Genomic DNA, 20,283 nt, shown 5'->3' on the forward strand with positions numbered 1-20,283 from the left:
GTTTGGAAGAACTAGAGCTCTCTGGGTTTCTTAAGCCTGCTAAGCCTGTCTTGACACCTGAAAAAAGCTCATTTTTTTTAATATAAAGAGACTGTTCCAGCTTGGCTTAAAGACATCCTGTCTCCCTTGCCTATACTACAAAGGACCTCAATTTTCCCCATTTCCTTTTCTCTCATCTCTCCTTTTGTCAAGACCTAGCGGGTAGAGTCAGATTGAAGCACACTGAAAGGGTCTAAGGAAGTCTCACACACAGTTCTTTGGTTAATTCGTATCAGGAAAAAAAATCTGAGCAGTACATGTGGAAATGGATTCCAAGGATGCTAGAACAAATAAGGAAGAATATAAAAATATATCAGACTAATTTATTTTAAAATCTGGAAAGTACAAGAGGTTCTGGATTCAATATGCCAGAACAGTGGAAGTTGTTTAGACTGTAATTTGAGATACCATAAATTCTTCTGTATAATAAAGAAGGAGATGTCCTGGGTAGATTTATTTTGTGTCATCCACGTGCCACTCACATTCTGTCGACAGTTCATAAGAAAGCAGAGAAGACATGTCCTTCCTAAGGCCTTAAAAAAGTCATTTGTGAGGGAAGCACTAACATTTCTGAAAAATATGTTAGCAGTACTGTGTAAATGGATAATGCTGGTGGAAGGCAATGCAGTTGAAATGGGCTTTCTGATGTCAATGCTATGAAAGTATGTACACTATAAGACTAGCATCAGATGACTAGAAGCACAGTGTAAAGGCACTTGCACATTAGAAACATGGCTGTTAACTAAATGTCTTGATTCAGAGTGAGTTTGATTATGACCTTCTGATCATGAAGTACCAGGGACTAAAATTACGGGTGGCACACTGAGCAGCTATTTGGTTAGTATAACTTAAGCAAAATACAAAGAAAAAATCTGAGATCTCCTTGAGAGTCAAGCTCCTTATTAAATTCCCAGATAAGAGTCAGGTCACAGATCCAAAACCTCAGTAAAGTAGATGCCTAGAAACCCTTATATAAGAATTTCACAAATAGCATGTGTGCCTGTAAAGTGAATCTTCACTCCGTCTTTCTTAAAAGGACTTATAGCCATTTAACAGAATAATTGGGGATTATTTATTACAGTCTCAGAAAGACCAGAAAGAAACTTCAGTCACATTAGAATTTAAGGGGACAAGTCATCAATGGAAATTTAATGTGAGTCTGCCTCATAGTAGGTTCACCTCTGAGCTCATCCTAAAGTTATTTTCCTAATTGCTAAATGCAGATATACATATATTTAGCAACAATGAGAATCCTCACACCAGTTTTCTGATCCACAGAGTAAGTACTGTATTTTTAACAAAGGCTCTCATTTCTTACCAATATAGTTAATTAAAAAATCTTCAGTGGTGGAAGCAATATAGGGCACACAGATCCATAATTCTTAATTTTGGAAACAAATAAACAAACAACAAACTACATAGAACCCATGTCCACAGCATAACTAGGAAACAGAGAGCATCTTAATTTCAAATTACATGTAAGTAGAAAAATACACACCAAATCCTAGCAAGCTATTTCTTACTTTTCCTACTACACTATTTTGATGATTTAGACAATTCTGGAAAAGGGCATTGAAGAGAGCATAGGGGAGTTTGTAGCAAGCCTAACATTGATTGAAAAACCATACCAAAAAGAGAGTCCACACAGATGCAAAAGAACACAGAACCCTGCCTACAGGAAAAATATTAAAGTGCATTCGAAACCTGTGGAGTCCATCTTGAGAAAATGATGTTTCAAGGGAAAAAGTGGGTTAGAGGGAATGGAGGGGCGCTTTTTGGAAGCTGAGCAGAAAAGGGAAAAATAATCAAGAGGAGAAAAAACAGTCTCTTTCAAAATTAAAAAATAAAAATAAAAATAAAAATAAACAAAATTTCCCATATCTTTTCTCTCACTGTTCCCTCCTCCAAATCAGTAAAGAAATAATTCTTTGTTACAATGACTGAAGATATGCTTTTAAATATGGAATCTCATAAACCACCCAAACACCAGGCAAAGCCATAGAATTTAGAGAGGCACAAATGATCTATCTACCTACCTATCTATAAGCACTGAAAACAAAACAAAAAACAAACAAACAAACAAAAAACTAAAAAGTCAAACCCTGAACAATTCAACAAATGAACATTCTTCCAATGAAACAAGAATTTATTGAACTCAAGAAGAAATTTTAATAAACACAAAACATATCAGAAATGAAGATGAAATTATAAGTTTCCTAAGAAAGAATAAATAAAATGGAAAACAAATAAGGGAGTATTTAAGAAAAATTGGAAAACAGAGAAGATAATAAGAATTAGATATAGAAAACAGTAAAAGGGTCAGAAAGAAATTGGTTGAAATAATAAGACAAGCAAAGAAGAAAAAACATATATGTGATTGGGGTCCTAAAGAGGGGTTTAAAATAATAACAGTGGAAGAAAAAGAGTATTTTAAAGATTTAATTAATTAATTAATTAATTAATTTAATATTTAAGAGACGGAGTAAGCAGGGGAAGGGGCAGAAGGAGAGGAAGGGAGAGAAGCTCAAACAGACTCCTCACTGACTGCAGAGCCCAATGTGAGGCTTAATCTCACAACCCTGAGATCGTGAATTGACCTGAAATCAAGAGTCACCCACATGCCCCAGAAATAGCATTTTAAAATATAATTTGTTATTTCCATTTCAGGAATGACTAAGGAACTCCAAGACAAACTCTTTTGCAGACAACCATAAGATTTTTAAAAAAAATACAAAAGTTAGTTACTGGGAAGAGAATAGAAGCAGGCAGATTTTATGACGTCCATGCTTGGAAGCAAGAGATATAGAGCATGCGGTCTATATGTTTGTTTTTTTAGGTTAGGGCAATGCATTTGTTAGGGGCACGGGTGGTTTTACAATCTTTTTGGCCAGGATTTAGATTGGCACAAACAGTTCACGGGAAGGCAGAGATATTTCACAATGAGAAAGAGCCAGAGAAAAAGTATTTAACTTATGTTCATCCCCATATCTGGATAATTTAAGAACCCAGAATGGTTGGAGCAGGCTCAAGATAACTAAGCTAAAAAAACGAAAGCTATTATTTGAGATTGGAGCTAACTCCCAGGAATGCATTTGCAGTTCAAGTCCAACCAAGTTAAATACCTGCGAAAACAAAACAAGCAAAACCCTCAAACCTAAAAACCAAGGCTCATCAGCAAAAAATAACTGAATCCAGAGTCTTCTCAACAGTAATGTTTAGGATTCAATCCCAAATTATCTGACATAGGAAGAACAAGGAAAATGGAACCTATTCTCAAGAGGAAAAAAAAAAAATCAATAGAGACTAAAGTTGAGATAATGCAGATTTTAGAATTAGCAGACAAATGTTTTAAAGAAACAAATGTAAGTATTCTCAGTGATGGAAAAGAAAAAAAATGCTTGCAATGCATTAAAAGAGACATAGGCTGAAAGTAAAGGGATGAGAAAAGATACTCCATGCAAATGAAAACCAAAAGAAAGTGAGGATAGCTGTATATTTTATGTCCAGGCAAAATAACCAATGACTCTGAGAGACTAAGAAGGTCATAACATGATAAAGAGGTCAATCCAACAAAAGGGTATAGCATTTGTAAATATTTATGTACCCAATATAAGATCACCTATATATAGAGAGCAAATATTAACAGAATCTGAAGGGAGAAATATATAATAATACAATAATAATAGAGGACTTCAATATCCCCTTTCAACAGTGGATAGATTTTCCAGATGGAAAGTAAATAAGGAAAAGAAAGTGGGCTTAAATTACACTTTAGACCAGATGAACTAACAGACATTTACATAGCATTCTATCCAACAGCAACAGAATATACATTCTTCTCAAGCACACATGGAACATTCTCCAGGATTAATCATAGGTTTTAAATAAGTCTCAATCAATTTAAGATTTAAAACATATTGAGCATCTTTCTGACCACAAAGGTATGAAACTAGAAATCAATGACAAGAACAAAATCAGAAAATTCTCGAATATATGGAGATTAAACAAGATGCTACCGAATAACGAATGGGTCAAATAGATAGCCAAAAAAGGAATAAAATAATATCTTTAGTCAACTAAAAATAGAAATACAATATACCAACACTTCCAGGATGCAGCAAAAACAAAAGGAAGTTCATTAATGATAAATGCTTATTATATTAAGATAAAAGAGCACAAATGAGCAGTATAACTTTACACCTCAAGGAACTAGAAGAAGGAGAACCAATGAAACCCAAAGTTGGTAGAAGGAAGAAAATAACAAAGATCAGAGCAGAAATAGAGGAAATAGAGGCTAGAGAGACAATAGAAAAGATTAGCAAAGCTAAGAGCTGTTTCTTGAAAATATAAGTAAAATAGACAAGTTTTTAGCTAGACTTACTAAGAAAAAAAGAGAGAGTATTCAAATAAATACAACTAGAAATGGAAGAGGAGACACAAAAACTGGTAACTACACACATTAAAAAAGAGAGGTAATTTGAAAACTTCAGCAAAATGTTAGATTTTGAGTAAATAATTGTTGAAATTAGACTAGCACACACATTAGAAAAAAAGGGAGAACAATACTATGTTATATGGTATATGTTATATGTTCCATTTGCATGTTCTAACAAAACTGAATTAGGGCAGCTAAGAGATGGGAAACAAGGCTAAGGGAAAGAGGAATTTTGAATGAAAACATTAATTTTTTTAATAAGTAGTAGGTAGGAATTTATGATACCATTTAAACTGACAAAGTAATAGGTGTTAGAAAATACAGAATGAGGAGAATAAATTGGTATAAATACAGAAATTACTACCTGCACAAAACATAAAGATTCTTAAATATGAAAAACAATTAAATCAACAAATAATGGAGAAGGGAAAGCTCTTCTCCACAGTAGAAACCAACCTAAATTAAACCAGTGGATACCACCTAAACTGCATGTTAGATGAGGTGGACATTATAATATGGACATTTATAAATCAGTCCATTGAACTGCAGCAGAATAAACATTTTCCCCAAATGCACATAGAACATTCTCCAGGACAGATCATATGTGATTACCACGTGGTCAAAATTAGCATTGCCAGTTATTCTATCAATCAATAGCATGTGCCTCCTGATATTATGCACTAAGGAAGCACTGTCATTTCTATTGCATTCTTTCCAACAAGGTGTAACTTGAAGCTAACCATCAGGAACCATTGAACAAACTGAGGGACAGTTTATGAAATAATTAATTGTTCTACTGATCTCTTGTCATTTTCACTGTGATGGGTATTACTATAGAACTTGTAACATCTGAATGTGGTCTGTGGAATTAGATGATATATAACCCATGTTAATTTCTTGATTTTGATAATTATCCTATAGATATTTATGGGAATTCTATGTTTTAAGAAAATGTATGCTATAGTATTTGGGGGAAAAGAGGCATCATGTCAGTAAATTGTTATTAAATGATCAAGAAAAAATAACGAGGGAGTTAGTAACGAGAAGGAGAAAGAAGAAGGGAGAGGGATAATGGAGAAGAAACAGAAAGAGAAAGGATAAAGTGACTCTGGCTGAAGGGCATCAGAGGATTTTTATGTTATTCTTGCAATTTTTACAGAAGTTTAAAATTATATCAAAAACAGAATAAAAATCAAACATGTTCAATGGAAAAAGAAAGTATTATGAGATAGATGTTTAGGGAAGCCCCACAGTGCAAGACTTGAAAGCTTGATGGGTGGTAATTACAATGATGTGTCCATTTAACTTTCCAGCTTAACCAGTGGGGAAGATGGATTGGGTATACAGAGCCCATTAGTAATTGTAGTTTAATCAGGGGATGACACCAATTAAAGCTGTTGCTCCATATGTGGTCTCCTTATTAAAGCAAATCACTAGAGCCCTTGGGACCCGGCATATAACTATTGATTTCATATTTTTTTTTCTGTGCTGATAAAGAGCAGCTTCCAGGGATAGCAATATGAATCACTACCTTTTCTTCCTTTTCTTGGGGTTGGGTAACCATCTGGCTTTGTCCCAGGTCAGTATCTTAACCAGCCGAAGTATGCTTCAAGACAAAGGGAGTGCAGAATGCACACTGAAGAATGGACATTTTTTTTTTTTTTAAGATTTTATTTATTTGTCAGAGAGAGCGAGCAAGAGCGAGCATAGGCAGACAGAGTGGAAGGCAGAGTCAGAGGGAGAAGCAGGCTCCCTGCAGAGCAAGGAGCCCGATGTGGGACTCGATCCCAGGACGCTGGGATCATGACCTGAGCCGAAGGCAGCTGCTTAAACAACTGAGCCACCCAGGCGTCCCAAGAATGGACATTTTTATAACCAACTGTGGCCTTAAGCTAGTTCCAAATATGGAAACTAGAACATTCACTTGTTTTTCCTTCCTTACTGTGTTAAGTATATATTTATGCATTTAACTAATATTCCTTTTGTTTGACTCCTTCTTCCTTGCAAATAACACTGGATTTTCTCATGAGTAATGTTACTATTTTGTTCAGAGTACATGATACCATGGAATTGCCTCTTCAGTAGAAAAGAATGAACATGACCTCAGACAAGAAGGGGATGCTGGACTTTATGCAGGACACAAGCATCCATGAAGCTTCATGATTGTCTCCTTCAGAGGAAGGCAAGTAAATTTTCAGCTGCATGAGTGATAGCTGAATTCTGGTGGGACATTCTCTCTTTCTCTCTATTTTTTTTTAAAGCATAAGAACAAGGAAAATAATATGTAGGACTATTCCATGTCCAAAGGTAGATCATGGAAGACATTTGCCAATAGTGTCTGGCCAGTCTCTAAACCTTGAACCATTAAAGAATGATTTAAAAACTGAGGATATGAGGGAGGATTTGTGGTTGATCATTGCAGACTTAAGCCTTCAGAGAAGAGGGATAACATCAGCAGCCTGTGGTAGGATTTTGGCTGTGTCCTGTATTCTTGGTCACTGACTATTTTCCAAGCCTGGTTTTGAACATTACTAATCATTTTGTGACCTACCCAAGAAAATTCCAATAAATCCAGTCACAGTACAAACTCAACTATTGTAGCAAAGACTCTCACACATAGAATTATTTTCCTGTCATGTAGAAGTTTAGATGAATATAATTCAGAACTGTCAGGCAACTTGTCTTCCCAGCTCCTTGCAGGAAATCAGATTCCTTCTGTCGTGATGCTTAAATTTCTAGGTTGTTCTGGTCTTTCTATCTGAAGCTGGATCACCAACACCAGATCTACATTCCACCCTGTGGAAGGGGGAAGAGAGAAATGGTGGGCTAGCAATTTCTTTTTAAGAAAAGGATGTAGAAGTTGCAGGGATAATTTTTTCTTGCATTTGATTTTTGAGAATTTAGTCACATGACCACTCTTAGCTCTGAGGGAGGGCACAAGAAAATAGAGTCATTAGGTGGGCTACTTGTGCCTTAACACAATTCTGGACAATGAAAAGTGCTATTGTTGAAGCAGAAGGGGAAACAGGTCCTAGGGAATCTGATGCTGTGCCACATTTGGATGGAATCAATTGCTGCTGTTTCACACCAAAAACTCCTGAGCAGGAAAGCCATATTGTCTCTATGCAAATATTTGGAACAATGGCTCTGTTTTGGTAAGGTGTTATTATCATTATTTAAATATTCTCTAACTCCTCCTTTAACCTTATTAAGTCTGTACCCAAGGCACTTAAAAGATGGTTCTGTTTGCACAAATTTGATTTTCTTGCAGTACAACCATCTGAGAAAGAATTTCTAGTTCATGGAGGGTTATTACGTATCAGAAGACATTATGAAAGAAGAGACCAGACCTGCCTGCATGAAGGATTATTTAGAACAGGATATATTCTTTGTTCTTTCCTGTTGGCAACAGTTTATAGGCACCCAGGTACATATGAATATCATGTCTATTTCTTTTTTTTTTTAAGATTTTATTTGTTTATTTGAGAGAGAGCATAAGCAGGAGGGAGGGGCAGAGGGACAAGCAGACTCCCCAGTAAGCAGGGAGCCCTGTGAGGGGCTCCATCCCAGGACCCTGAGATCATGACTTGAGCTGAGGCAAATGCTTAACTGACTGAGCCATCCAGTCGCCCCTGAGGACAGGGTTTTATGACCAAGTTCATTGGTGGAAATTTTAAAGAAAGGGGACTTAAAAGATTTCATGGGATCTCTGATGAACATTTATTTGACATTTTATCCTCTGTTACTTAGTTAAGTACTGTAAATTATAAAGGTTTTTTGTTGGTTTGTTTTAAGGCAAGGATTTTCTTCCCACATTCTGCCTAAAAGGGTTGTTATATATATGTGTTATATATATATATATATATATATATATATATATATATATATGATATATGGTGGGCATATATTTTCAAATAGAGATTAAATAAGTGGTCATACTGTGGTACAGTATTTGAAATGAAGTATTTGAAATCTGAAGTATTTGAAATCTGAAGTATTTGAATCTGAAACCTGAATGCAGAATATTGTAAGATCACCTTTTTAAATGAATGTATGCTATGTGAGTAAATGAAACCATGTTGATTCCTAAAGCTGAAATGGATCAATTCTTAATGAGCAAGGACATTTGTTTCTGGTTTGAATAGCTTTGCAAAGAATTTGGTTGTACAATGGTTGCAGAATGATTTCTCCCTCCCTTCTTACTTTCCATATTCTAGGCTTCCCCCTTCTTGTCACACTCTACCGGGTCTTCCCTCTTCCCTCCCTTACATTCCCCACCCCATCTTTTTCTTCCTCTCTTTACCTCCTGATCCTTTCTCTTCCTTCCCCCACCTCTCTTCATGGTTAATGGAGAAAAAATTGAAGTGAAACTCACTCAGAGAGTTGGGGGAACTGAGCAGTTCATCTCCTGATAGACTCTCTTAACTCACATTCCCTAATTGTGTGAAAACAAGTGAGATGCCTAAATTATAACCATTACCGCTATTTCTGCTTCTGTACCTTCACTTGCTAACCCATGAGGAGATGGAAAAATGCCAGCAGACTTTCTATAGACACTCTGTAACCACACATCCCCCTCCCAGAATTGAACCTGACAGAATGGCTGCCCCCGGACCCCTCCTCTGGCTCTGGCCCAAGAGATAACAGCCATCTGATGCCAGAGAAACCCCCACCCAAAATTGGACGTAACAGAATGACTGCTTCCAGACCCCCCAATCTGGCTCTGGGCCAAGAGATAACAACCGTCTGGTGCCCTGTGGCTTGACAGGAAGACCCCGGTCAATCCTGAGGTGACACATACCCTAGGTGCTGCTAGACTTTTCCCACTCTGTAGCGCGCCAGTCCTATTATAGAGTTCCTTTTTGATTTTCTGGCGGTATGTGGCGATTTGTTACAAGATACTATGATGTATGCTAAGTCCCTGCCTCCCCAAAAATAGTGTATAAAAAGTATTGTGATCCTGAGCTTGGGATCTCTTAGTGTCACTGGCAACAAGTGCGTGGAGGTCCAGGTTCGAACTCGTAATAAATGACCCTTGTTGTTTGGCTTTGACTCTGGACTCTGGTGGTCGTCTTTGGGGGGTCTTGGAATTTGGGCACAACACAAGATTTTATTTTGGCTTAATGATTCAATATGTTGGGGAGACAGATTCTTCTTCCAACAGGAAAATAACATTGCACACCTGAGGTTGCTTTTGTAAAATAAATAACAAATGAGACGACTATCTTTTAAGTGACTTAGAATACATGATGACAAGAGGCCAAATCAATCATGTTTATGAGCATATCTTTAGCTTTTGCTAATGGAGAAACTCAGATTATATGTTTACACCCTACAGCCTCATTAACAAGCAAAAGGAAATGTTATTAATAGTTAATAATGGATGCAGGTCTTACAAACTCTTATGAGAATGACCTCTATGGTTCCTTAAAAAGAATTTGTTACCTCCAGGAAAATGAGTAAGAAGAATATCAAAAGCTATTCCTTTCCATGAGATTTGGCCATAGATTATGAAGGCTTTCCAATTAGGTTTAAACTAAGTCATGTAGATCTTTAAGCATCTTAAAATAGCAGTAAATTACCCTACTATGAAGTTGCCTTCCAGGAACGACGACATTACTTTTCTCTTCTACCATTGCTCAGCTAAGCATAAAATGATGTTCTTGAAACAAAGGTAGTCCTCTAAATGAATATAGTAAAGCTCCCAACTGGAAATTCTAGTAATAGTATCAGCTGGGATTTCTAACTCTTCCCACAGCTACTATTTGACTTTTAACAATCTGAATTCTCTACTTACTCTGTTCTTTCTGGAAAAATCTATTTGGAAATGGCATAATTTAAATCAATTCCATGATTATTTATTCTGTGGGGTATTTGTTGTTGCTCAGGAAGTATCCCTGTTTTGCGATTTTGTGCATACACCTGACAGATCATTGACATAAATTTCCAGTGGTGTTGGGGTTGGAGATTGGAAAGGTGGGATTGGCCAACAGAGTTGGCTGGACTGACAGTAGGGCCTGAAAGCCAATGTGGGGTTGGTATGCACAGTAATGGAATTGCTATCTAGACTCTGGTTTGAAGGATTTTAGCAAATTATGTATATGGAGGATGAAATGCTTATATACTTCTTAAAAATATTTTATCTTATAAAACTTAATATTACTTGATGAATAATGATTTGATATTTGGGAAGAGATCTGGAAGGTAGGTAATGTTATTGGTAAATTAAAAACCTTGCTGACTCTGCAGAAAGTACTGCTAGAAACTAATAATATGTCATTTTTGTAGATGGTCCAAAATTTTTTACATTTCCTTTATCCAAAATATTTAGGCAGAGGACATTCTAAAAAAAATAAATTTTAGTTTTTAGAACAGTGTTAGATTTGCAGAAAAACTGAGAATGTACCATACACCGTGCACCTAGTTTTCCCATCACTAACATCTTAGTTTGTTACATTTGTCACAGTTAATGAAACAATATTGATGCATTATTATTAACTAATCCATACCTTATTTAGATTTCCTTAATTTTTACCTGATGTCCTTTTGTGAGTCTTGGATCCCATTCAGGATTTCCCATGATATTTAGTCATTATATCTCCTTCAGATTCTCTTGGCTGTGACAATTTCTCAGACTTGCCTTGATTTTGAGGATGTTTACAATTTTGAGGAGTACTGGTCAGGGGTTTTTGACTCCACTCAGATTTATCTGATGTTTTTCTCATGACGGCCCTGAGGTCTTGGGTTTGGTTATGGGTTTTGGGGGCTCAGCTTGCTCCAATGTAAGGTCACTCTTTTATGTTCTGTCTTTTCACTCTACCTACTTTGGAAGGAAAGCACTCTGTAGAGCCCACACTTGAGTGACTGGTTTTGCTCCTCTCCTTGATGGAAGAGTATCCAGATAAATTATTTGAAATTCTCCTTCATGGGAGATTCATCTCTCCTCCCTCATTTATTTATTTATTCAATTTATTTATATTTGTATGGACTTCTGAATGTTTATTTTATGCTTTGAGTTGCAGTCCAACACAGGGAAGATGGTATTTTCAAAAAATTTTTCAATTATATACTGTGATTTTTTATTTATAGTAAAATAATGATATTTCAAAGGTACTTTGGGGGCTTAAAACTAAGATTTCTAAGTCAATATGTGCATATTTCATTTGTGGTATTTCATATAATAAGGCTGTTAAATGATGCAAAATATTGTTTACATACTTTTTTCATATCTGAATAACATAGTTTACATGTTTTATGGTATTCACATTACACAAAATTTATAGTGCCAAACATGCATTTAATATTTACTTTAAAAACAAATTTGTGACTATTAAAATTTCTGGAGTTGGGGCATCACATTTCAATTTGTGAAGATTTTTTTTTTTTTTACTTCTACTATATTATTAAGAACAACTGTTTCCTTTGCTATGCAGAAGCTTTTTATCTTAATGAAGTCCCAAATGTTCATTTTCACTTTGTTTCCCTTGCCTTTGGAGATGTGTTTTGAAAGAAGTTGCTGTGGCCAGTGTTGAAGTGGTTATTGCTTGTGTTCTCCTCTAGGATTTTGATAGATTCCTATCTTTCATTGAGGTCTTTCATCCATTAAAATCTGTAGAGTTTATCTTTTTGTATGGTGTAAGAGAACGGTCGAGTTTCATTTTTCTGCATATAGCTGTCCAATTTTCTCAACACCATTATTGAAGAGACTGTCTTTTTTACATTGGATATTTTTTCCTATTTTGTTGAAGATTAGTTTACCATAGAGCTGAGGGTACATATCTGGGGTTTCTATTCTGTTCCATTGATCTATGTGTCTGTTTTTGTGCCAGCACCATGCCATCTTGAGGATCACAGTTTTGTAATATAGCTTGAAATCAGACAATGTGATGCCGCAAACTTTGTTTTTCTTGTTCAACATTTCCTTGGCAATTCAGGATCTTTTCTGTTTCCATATAAATTTTATGGTTGTTTGTTCCAGGACTTTGAAAAATGCCATTGTTATATTGATCAGGATGGCATTGAAAGTATAGATTGCTCTGGGCAGCATAGATATTTTAACAATGTTTATTCTTCTGACCCATGAGCATGGAATGTTTTTTTGGCATGGAATCTTTTTTTATGTCTTCTTCAATTTCCTTCACAAATGGTCTGTAGTTTCTAGAGTATAGATTCTTTACCTCTTTTTTCCAAGGTATCTTAAGGTTTTTGGTGCTATTGTGAATGGAACTGATTCCCTAATTTCTCTTAGTACAGTTAAACTGTTAGTGTATAGGAGAACGGATTTTTGTGCATTGATTCAGTATCATGTCACATTCCTGAATTGATGTATGAATTCTAGTAATTTGGGAGTGGGGTCTTTTGGGTTTACTACATATAATGTTATGTCATCTGCAAAGAGAAAGAGAGTTTGACTCCTTCTTTGCCAATTTGAATACCTTTTCTTTTCTTTTTGTTGTCTTATTGCTGTTGCTAGGACTTCTAGTACTATGTTGAACAACAGTGGCAAGAGTAGGCATCCTTGTTGTATTCCTGATCTTAAGAGAAAGTCTCCCAGCTTTTCCCCACTGAGAATGATATTCACTGTTGGCTTTTCATAGATGGAATGGGGGAAGATATTTGCAAATGACACTATAGACAAAGGGCTGGTATCCAAGATTCAAAAAGAACTTCTCAAAGTCAACCCAAAAAATAAATAACAAAGTCAAAACATGGGCAGAAAACATGAATAGACTTTTATCCAAAGAAGACATACAAATGCCTAACAGAGACATGAAAAAATGTTCAACATCATTAGCCATCAGGGAAATTCAAATCAAAACTACATTAAGATACAATCTTACACCAGTTAGATTGACATACACTGACAAGACAAGAAACAACAAATGTTGGGGAGGTTGTGGAGAAAGGGGAATCCTCTTATACTGTTGGTGGGAATGCAAGTTGGTACAAAAGTTAAAAATAGGACTATCCTAGGACCCAGCAATTGCACTACTGGGTATTTACCCCAAGATACAGTAAAGAATTATGTAAGCATCCCTCAGAATAATGTACTCCTTAAAATATAACATATGAGAAATTATACTAGTTACTATGCATGCTTAGATATAGCCTTAAGAAAAACAATCACTGGCAACAGGCCTCTGGGGGAGAGGATGATATACGTCCTTGAAGCCAAGCAGCTGGGGATGCCCAGCTCGCTCAGCAAGGAACACTGCCTGTTTCATTTTTCCATTATCTCCTCTTTCCCGGAGAGCATCAGCAGTTAATCAGAGAATCCTTTCATTTGGGCTTGCTCACTATGGGTCATGTACTATGTGACCAGACATATTTTGCTTTTCTTCTTATGTATCTGCAAGACTCATGGTCAATGTGTAATCTACTCTGGCTTCTTTGTTGGTTGTTACTCACTTTCTAATAAATGTGAGACTGAGGAGTTGTCTTTTTTCCAGGGCTGCCCCTGCTCCCATTCTCTTGCAGCTGACTTGCTTGTGCCTCATTCTTCTCCTGTGTGCCATCAGGAGTTGGCACATATATACAATGGAATATTATTCAGTCATCAGAAAGGATGAATATCCAACATTTGCACTAACATGGATGGAACTGGAGGTGATTATGCTAAGTGAAATAAGTCTAACAGAGAAAGACAATTGTCATATGGTTTCACTTATTTGTGGAACATAGGGAATAGCCTGGAGGACATTAGGAGAAGGAGGGAGGGGAAATTGGAGTGGAGGGGGAGATGAACCATGAGAGACTATGGACTCAGGGAATCAAACTGAGGGTTTTAGAGGGGAAGGGAGTGGGGGATGGGTGACCCTGGTGATGGGTATTAAGAGGGGCACATATTGAGTGGAGCACTGGGTGTTATATGTGAACAATGAATCATGGAACACTACATCAAAAACTACTGATGTATTGTATGGTGACTAACATAACATAATAAAAAATTATAATAAAAAGAATACTTTATATAGTGCCAAAACATTATAGCTACAGATCTAAGATTAATAAGTATCAAATAAATGTTCTGTATTAAACTTGAGAAAAAGAAAACTCTAAACCATTATCCTCGGGGAAATAGTACTAAATCCAGACTATTGACATTTTAAACAAAAGAACTCTCTTGCTTTTTAAAAATAAACATAATCTCTTTTTATGAGTATCAATCATTCTATTAATTAACTGCAAACCTCAGAAGAAAATGAGCTATATGGAGGAAAGACTAATTATAAATCCTTGTCTTACCAAACCACCCATCATTCTAAATAGCTTTCCTTGTATTCTGCTACTAAAATGCATCAGCAATCTCCCAGAATTCCCCCATGAAATATGGATAAGAGAAATTGTTATACCACCATTATGAATCATTTTTAGCCATGCATTACAAACATAGTCCAGCAAGGCAGTCTTAATCTCTTTAATATCATGGTTTAGTTTGAGACTTCAAAGAAATCTGCGGATAGGTTGTCTCCCAGGGAGAATAATGAAAATACTAATTGGCTACATGAACCTCCTAAAATCCCCAAATGGTCCATGAATTTATTTCAAAAGTGATTGGTCTAAGTCATTTTGCTATTCTTAAACAGGGAGCCACAGCGAGAGAAGGCATGGGATTTCTCCTTCTCTGGACATGTGAGGGAAGAGACCCCAATTTCCTCTTGATCTCAGGTTAGGTGTTTAGCACTGAGACAGAAATTCCATGAAGGTAGGAATGGAGGGTATCCCTAAGCTGAGCACATTGTGTAGAGTGAGCTACAATAAACTTGTTTGAATAAGTGAATGGACTAATGGATGTATGGATGCATTTTAGCTCTTATAAATAGCTCATATTCAGCTTCTCTGAAAAGATACTAGGTAGACCAGGTAATTCCTGGAAAGGATTTTCAGAAGAGGTAAACTTGTTTAGCAGATTACTGGAAATTTAGGGAAGGAGAAGGGGACTGGTACAGTTGTTAAAGTCTGTTTCATATGTGTTTATATAATTGTAGAAACATAATACTTTAAAATGCTATAAATGATTATTTTTAATCTATTATAATGGAAAATATCAACTATTTCCTAAAGAAGAGAAAATGGAATAATGGACTCCCATATACCCATCACTCATCTTCAATAATTATCAACCCATGTCCACTTCTGTTTCTTCTATGTTCCAAACCACTTTTCCCAACACTCATTCTCCAGCACCATAATATGTAGATGCCAATCCCAAACCATATATTTTATTAATAATTATTTTGATATGTGTATCTAAAAGGATAAGGACTTTTAAGGCAAACATAATTGCAATAGCATAACCACACCTCTCACACCCCCTCACACAAAATAGTCTTTAACCTTATCTAATATATAAACAATTATTTATTTTTCATTTTAAAGATGATAGGATCATATAGACCCAAGTCAGAAGTACCAAATGTACTAAAGTTATTTTATTTGGGAATGGATGTTAAAATTTATTGTTTTGTTTTATATATGTATATATATAACATTATATCACATTCATTATATGTTTCACATATTATATATATATATATATATATATATATATATATATATAATGTATATAGTAGTAGGAATTCACTTTATGTTTTACAGAAGATAAATGTAAGCAAAACACTACTTTATTACAAAGGTAAAATAAGAAAGAACCATATAAAAACCAAAAAGATCAGTGTGGTTTCTGGAAATAGCAGGCATTCCTGTATGATGATTTCTCCTTTCTCTGTGACATAAGAGATGAGTTTATGTGCTGAGAATGAATAGGATGTGGTAGAAGAGGAATTCTGAGAAACATAGAAGAGGTCTGAAGTAGTCTAAAGTAAAGATCTAGTTTGAAATGGGATATGGACTCAAACTAGCAGCCTCCAATGCAGATTTTCTTAATTTCTCTTAGCATATCCTCGATGATATAGGAAAAATAAAATAACAACTCTGAAAAAACAGAGACTGTAAGTTAGATTATAAGAGGACATGATATTCACTATAAGGAAGAAAAATGTAGGCTAAAAAAACTTTTTAAAACTTTATCTCATGGCACAGCCTGGTTCCATGTCATGAAACAAATATAATATTCTTGATCTAAAACTTCAAATAGATTAATAGATGAAGGAGAGTAAAAGTGTACTAAACTATTCATCTCATATAAAGAAGACCAAAAGTGAACATTTCATTTTGGTCTTTGATATTTAGATAAATGTAAGTTAAGAAGTGCTTCTGAAAAACTTAAAGGGAACCATTCAAATTGTTACTAACCTATAGACCTTCAAAAGTACTGATTAATTTAAGCAACAAACCAACAACAAAAACAACAACAAAAAATTCACATAGTAAAAGTTAGAGAAAAAGAAAAGAGATCAATTAACAGTTAAAGGAAAAGAAGAAAGCTTAGAACCAAATGATTACAGTAACAAAAACAAATTGATTACATCCCCCAATTTAAAGTCAAAGGTTTTCAGATCAAAGTGTAGCAATTAAGTGCTTCTTATAAAAAACAAATTTATAGCAGACTGAGAGGTTAGATGAAAAGGGAAGAAAGTTGTATTAGGAAAATGTAGAACAAAAGAAAGTAGAATACTATAATATTAATATTAGGAACTCAATAAATATAAATTGATCAATGGGAAAATTGTACTAAACTAATTTTTCAAAAGATCCTCTTAAAATATTGAGTAATTAAATGTACAATGAGCATATGACTAATAAACTTTTTCACAAAAAGTCATTTTCACATATATACATAAAAATTTGTTCAAAGTCAAGATGGAATGGACTAACATACCACAAGCAGGAGAGATTTTATCATGATGCTCTGTTGTGGAAAATGAGGTACATAAAATATAATGAGTTTATTTAAGGTTTGAAAGATATATTCTGATTAATTCAATAAACATAATGACATACCACTTTTTTCAGCATCCACACAGTATTCAAAAATTTGATTATTTACTAAGGCATAAAAAAAAACTTGATAAATCCTAAATAGGTGAATTTGTATGGGCTCTACATTCTGATCAAAAAGTCTTAGAGAAGAATTATAATAAGAACCATTACAATGCTGTAGAATCAAAGGAACTCAAATCTATGTAAAGAAGGAATGTTTTAAAAAATTGTGGTTTTTGATGTATCTACTATTATAGAATACAAATTTTGGAGACTTAAAACAATACACATTTATTATTTCATGGTTTCTTTGGGTCAGAATTCAGAAGCAGTCTAGTGGGGGTGGTTCTAGCTCAGGATTTCTCATTAGGCTACAGTTAAGATGGGAGCCAAGAATACTGACTTGTCATTTGAAGCTTGACTGGAACTGGAAGATCCATTTCTAACATGGTGGGCTGATATGGCTGTTGGCAGAAGGTGTTAGTTCCTTGCCACCGGACCCCTTCAAAGGGCTGCTTACAATATGGCAGCTGGTTTCTCCCAAGGGGAGTGATCCAAGAGAGAAAGGACCTACCTTAACATTTTTCAGATCTATCTCAGACGTTACTTCCTGACCCTTCTACCTTATTCTGTTCATTCTAAGTGGCTCACTGAGAATAGCCCTTAACTAAGAAGAGGTAAATTAGACCCATCTTTTAAGGGAGTGTCACAATATTTGTGAGCTTATTTTAAAGCACCATGTTAAACTGTTTTAAACTATCCATAAATGAGCTGTTTTACATATCAGTGTTTGCAGAATGGATTAAAGCTTTTACTATTTAACCAGAAAGAATGAAGAAGAACAAAAGGAAAGAAAGAAATTTTTCAAGAGAGAATTCCCATGGAGAAAAGAAAACATCCGCAAAGATCAATGCCTAAACTAATGAGGTATATAAATAAATAAAAGACAAGCAATATTGAAATATATGAACCATTTTTAGTCCCAGTGCTCTGAGAAACCCAATAAAGTGGCCTTACATCTGAGAGAATTTGTAACCATAGACATACTGCATTAGAAATTTGAAAAAAGAATCACAGATATGAGTTTTATTTAATTAGCTTTATTTAACTATGAAAGAAAACTTTAAAATTTATGTTAATATGTGTTTAAATCACAGTGGAGTAGGCAATTTATTGCAAATACATATTTGTAAAATTTCTTCAAGAAGAATTTTAAAAATCTGAATTAACCTGCAACTATGAAAAAAACTGAACTTCTTTTAAAAAATGTTGTTTTCTCCTCCTCTCCCCTCTCTAGGTCCAGAAAATTTTACTTTGAGTTCTTTAAGATATTCAATGAGTTGAATAGTCTCATGCTATTTAAACTATGTCAGAACCTAGAAAATCTGAAAAAGTCTCAAATTATATTTAAGAAGTAATTAAGAGTCAGGAATCCAAAATGATGATTAAAAGAAAATTAACCAATTTGTAGATCTATTTTAATTACAACATATATATATAATATCCTGAATGATATCAGAGATGGGAAAACAATGTGAAATCATTGGACTTTTTTAAAATTTAATTTTATTTTTTCAGTGTTCCAAGATTCATTGTTTATGCACCACACCCAGTGCTCCATGGAGTACATGCCCTCCTGAGTAGTCACCACCAGGCTCACATAACCCCACATCCCCCTCCTCTCCAAAACCCTCAGTTTGTTTCTCAGAGTCCACAGTCTCTCATGGTTCAGTCTCCCATAGTTCTCCCCCTCTCCCCCTCCCCCAATTCACTTTTCCTTTCCTTCTCCTAATTTCCTCCATGTTATTCCTTATGCTCCACAAGTAAATGAAACCATATTGGATTTCTAAAATCGATTCAACAATTGTCTGATGAGATACACTGAAAACAGAAAGACATAGGCAGGTTAAAGTAAAAGAATGAACAAATATAAAATAAGCAAATATTAAAATCCCCCACAAAGCAACAACAAAAGACTCAAACTAACTTAAGTTAATAGTATTAACACAATGAAGTTAATTATTTGAAAAATATTTAATAGAAAAAATGGAGAGTCATGTTCTATTGGTTAAAGCAAAACACAGTAAAAGACAGGATAGTCTTGAATCTTTATGAACAGAATACATGGCTTCACAATGTATAGATTAGGAGCAAATGATCTGTACAATATTTGTAACAGTTGAGGAAGCAATTCATCAATTATATTTTGGGAATTTTCGAAATTTTCATATATTCTGGTCTACTTGTTCTACTTCTCAAAAAATGTATCTTGATAAAAACAATCTTAAAGAAGCAAGAAAAAAAGAAGAAAAAATTTATGTCCGGATATAGTCAGGACCCAGGTAATGATCAAAAGCATGGACTCAGGAGCCAGATTGCCTGGGTTGGAAGCTCTGTTCTGTGCCAGGAGCTAGGTGAATTCTTTGTTCCTGTGATTCTCTGCTGTAAAATGGAGATAAAAGGCACCTGGTTCACAAGATCCTTCCCTTCAATTAAGTGAGGTAATACATGTAAGTACTTAGAACAGTACATCTCATATTCTAATCAGTATGTACATGTTGAGAAAGCAATAAGGAAATAAAAAGTAACTATTTCATATGATATGGAAGGGAATTAAATAATGACTCTGAAAGGAATGCTATGTTATCATTGGAAGATGATGGCTAGGAGAACACTATTGAAAAATGCTGATGATATAATGGTAAATAAAAAGCAAAACCATGAGTGATGATGTGTATTTCCCCACGACCATCATACACTTTCAATTTTACTTTACAGTGTTTCTCATTTAAAGTTTAAAAAGAGCAATTTGTTGGACCTTTCTCTCCATGAGATGGTTAAAATGCTTGGAAGAGAATTCAAATCAGGATTCAGTTAGTGAAATCATTATTTGATTTCTTTTTAGGTGATTAGACTGTCTCTGGATC

This window comes from Mustela lutreola, chromosome 3 (assembly GCF_030435805.1).
Source record: "Mustela lutreola isolate mMusLut2 chromosome 3, mMusLut2.pri, whole genome shotgun sequence".
Taxonomy (NCBI): Eukaryota; Metazoa; Chordata; class Mammalia; order Carnivora; family Mustelidae; genus Mustela; species Mustela lutreola.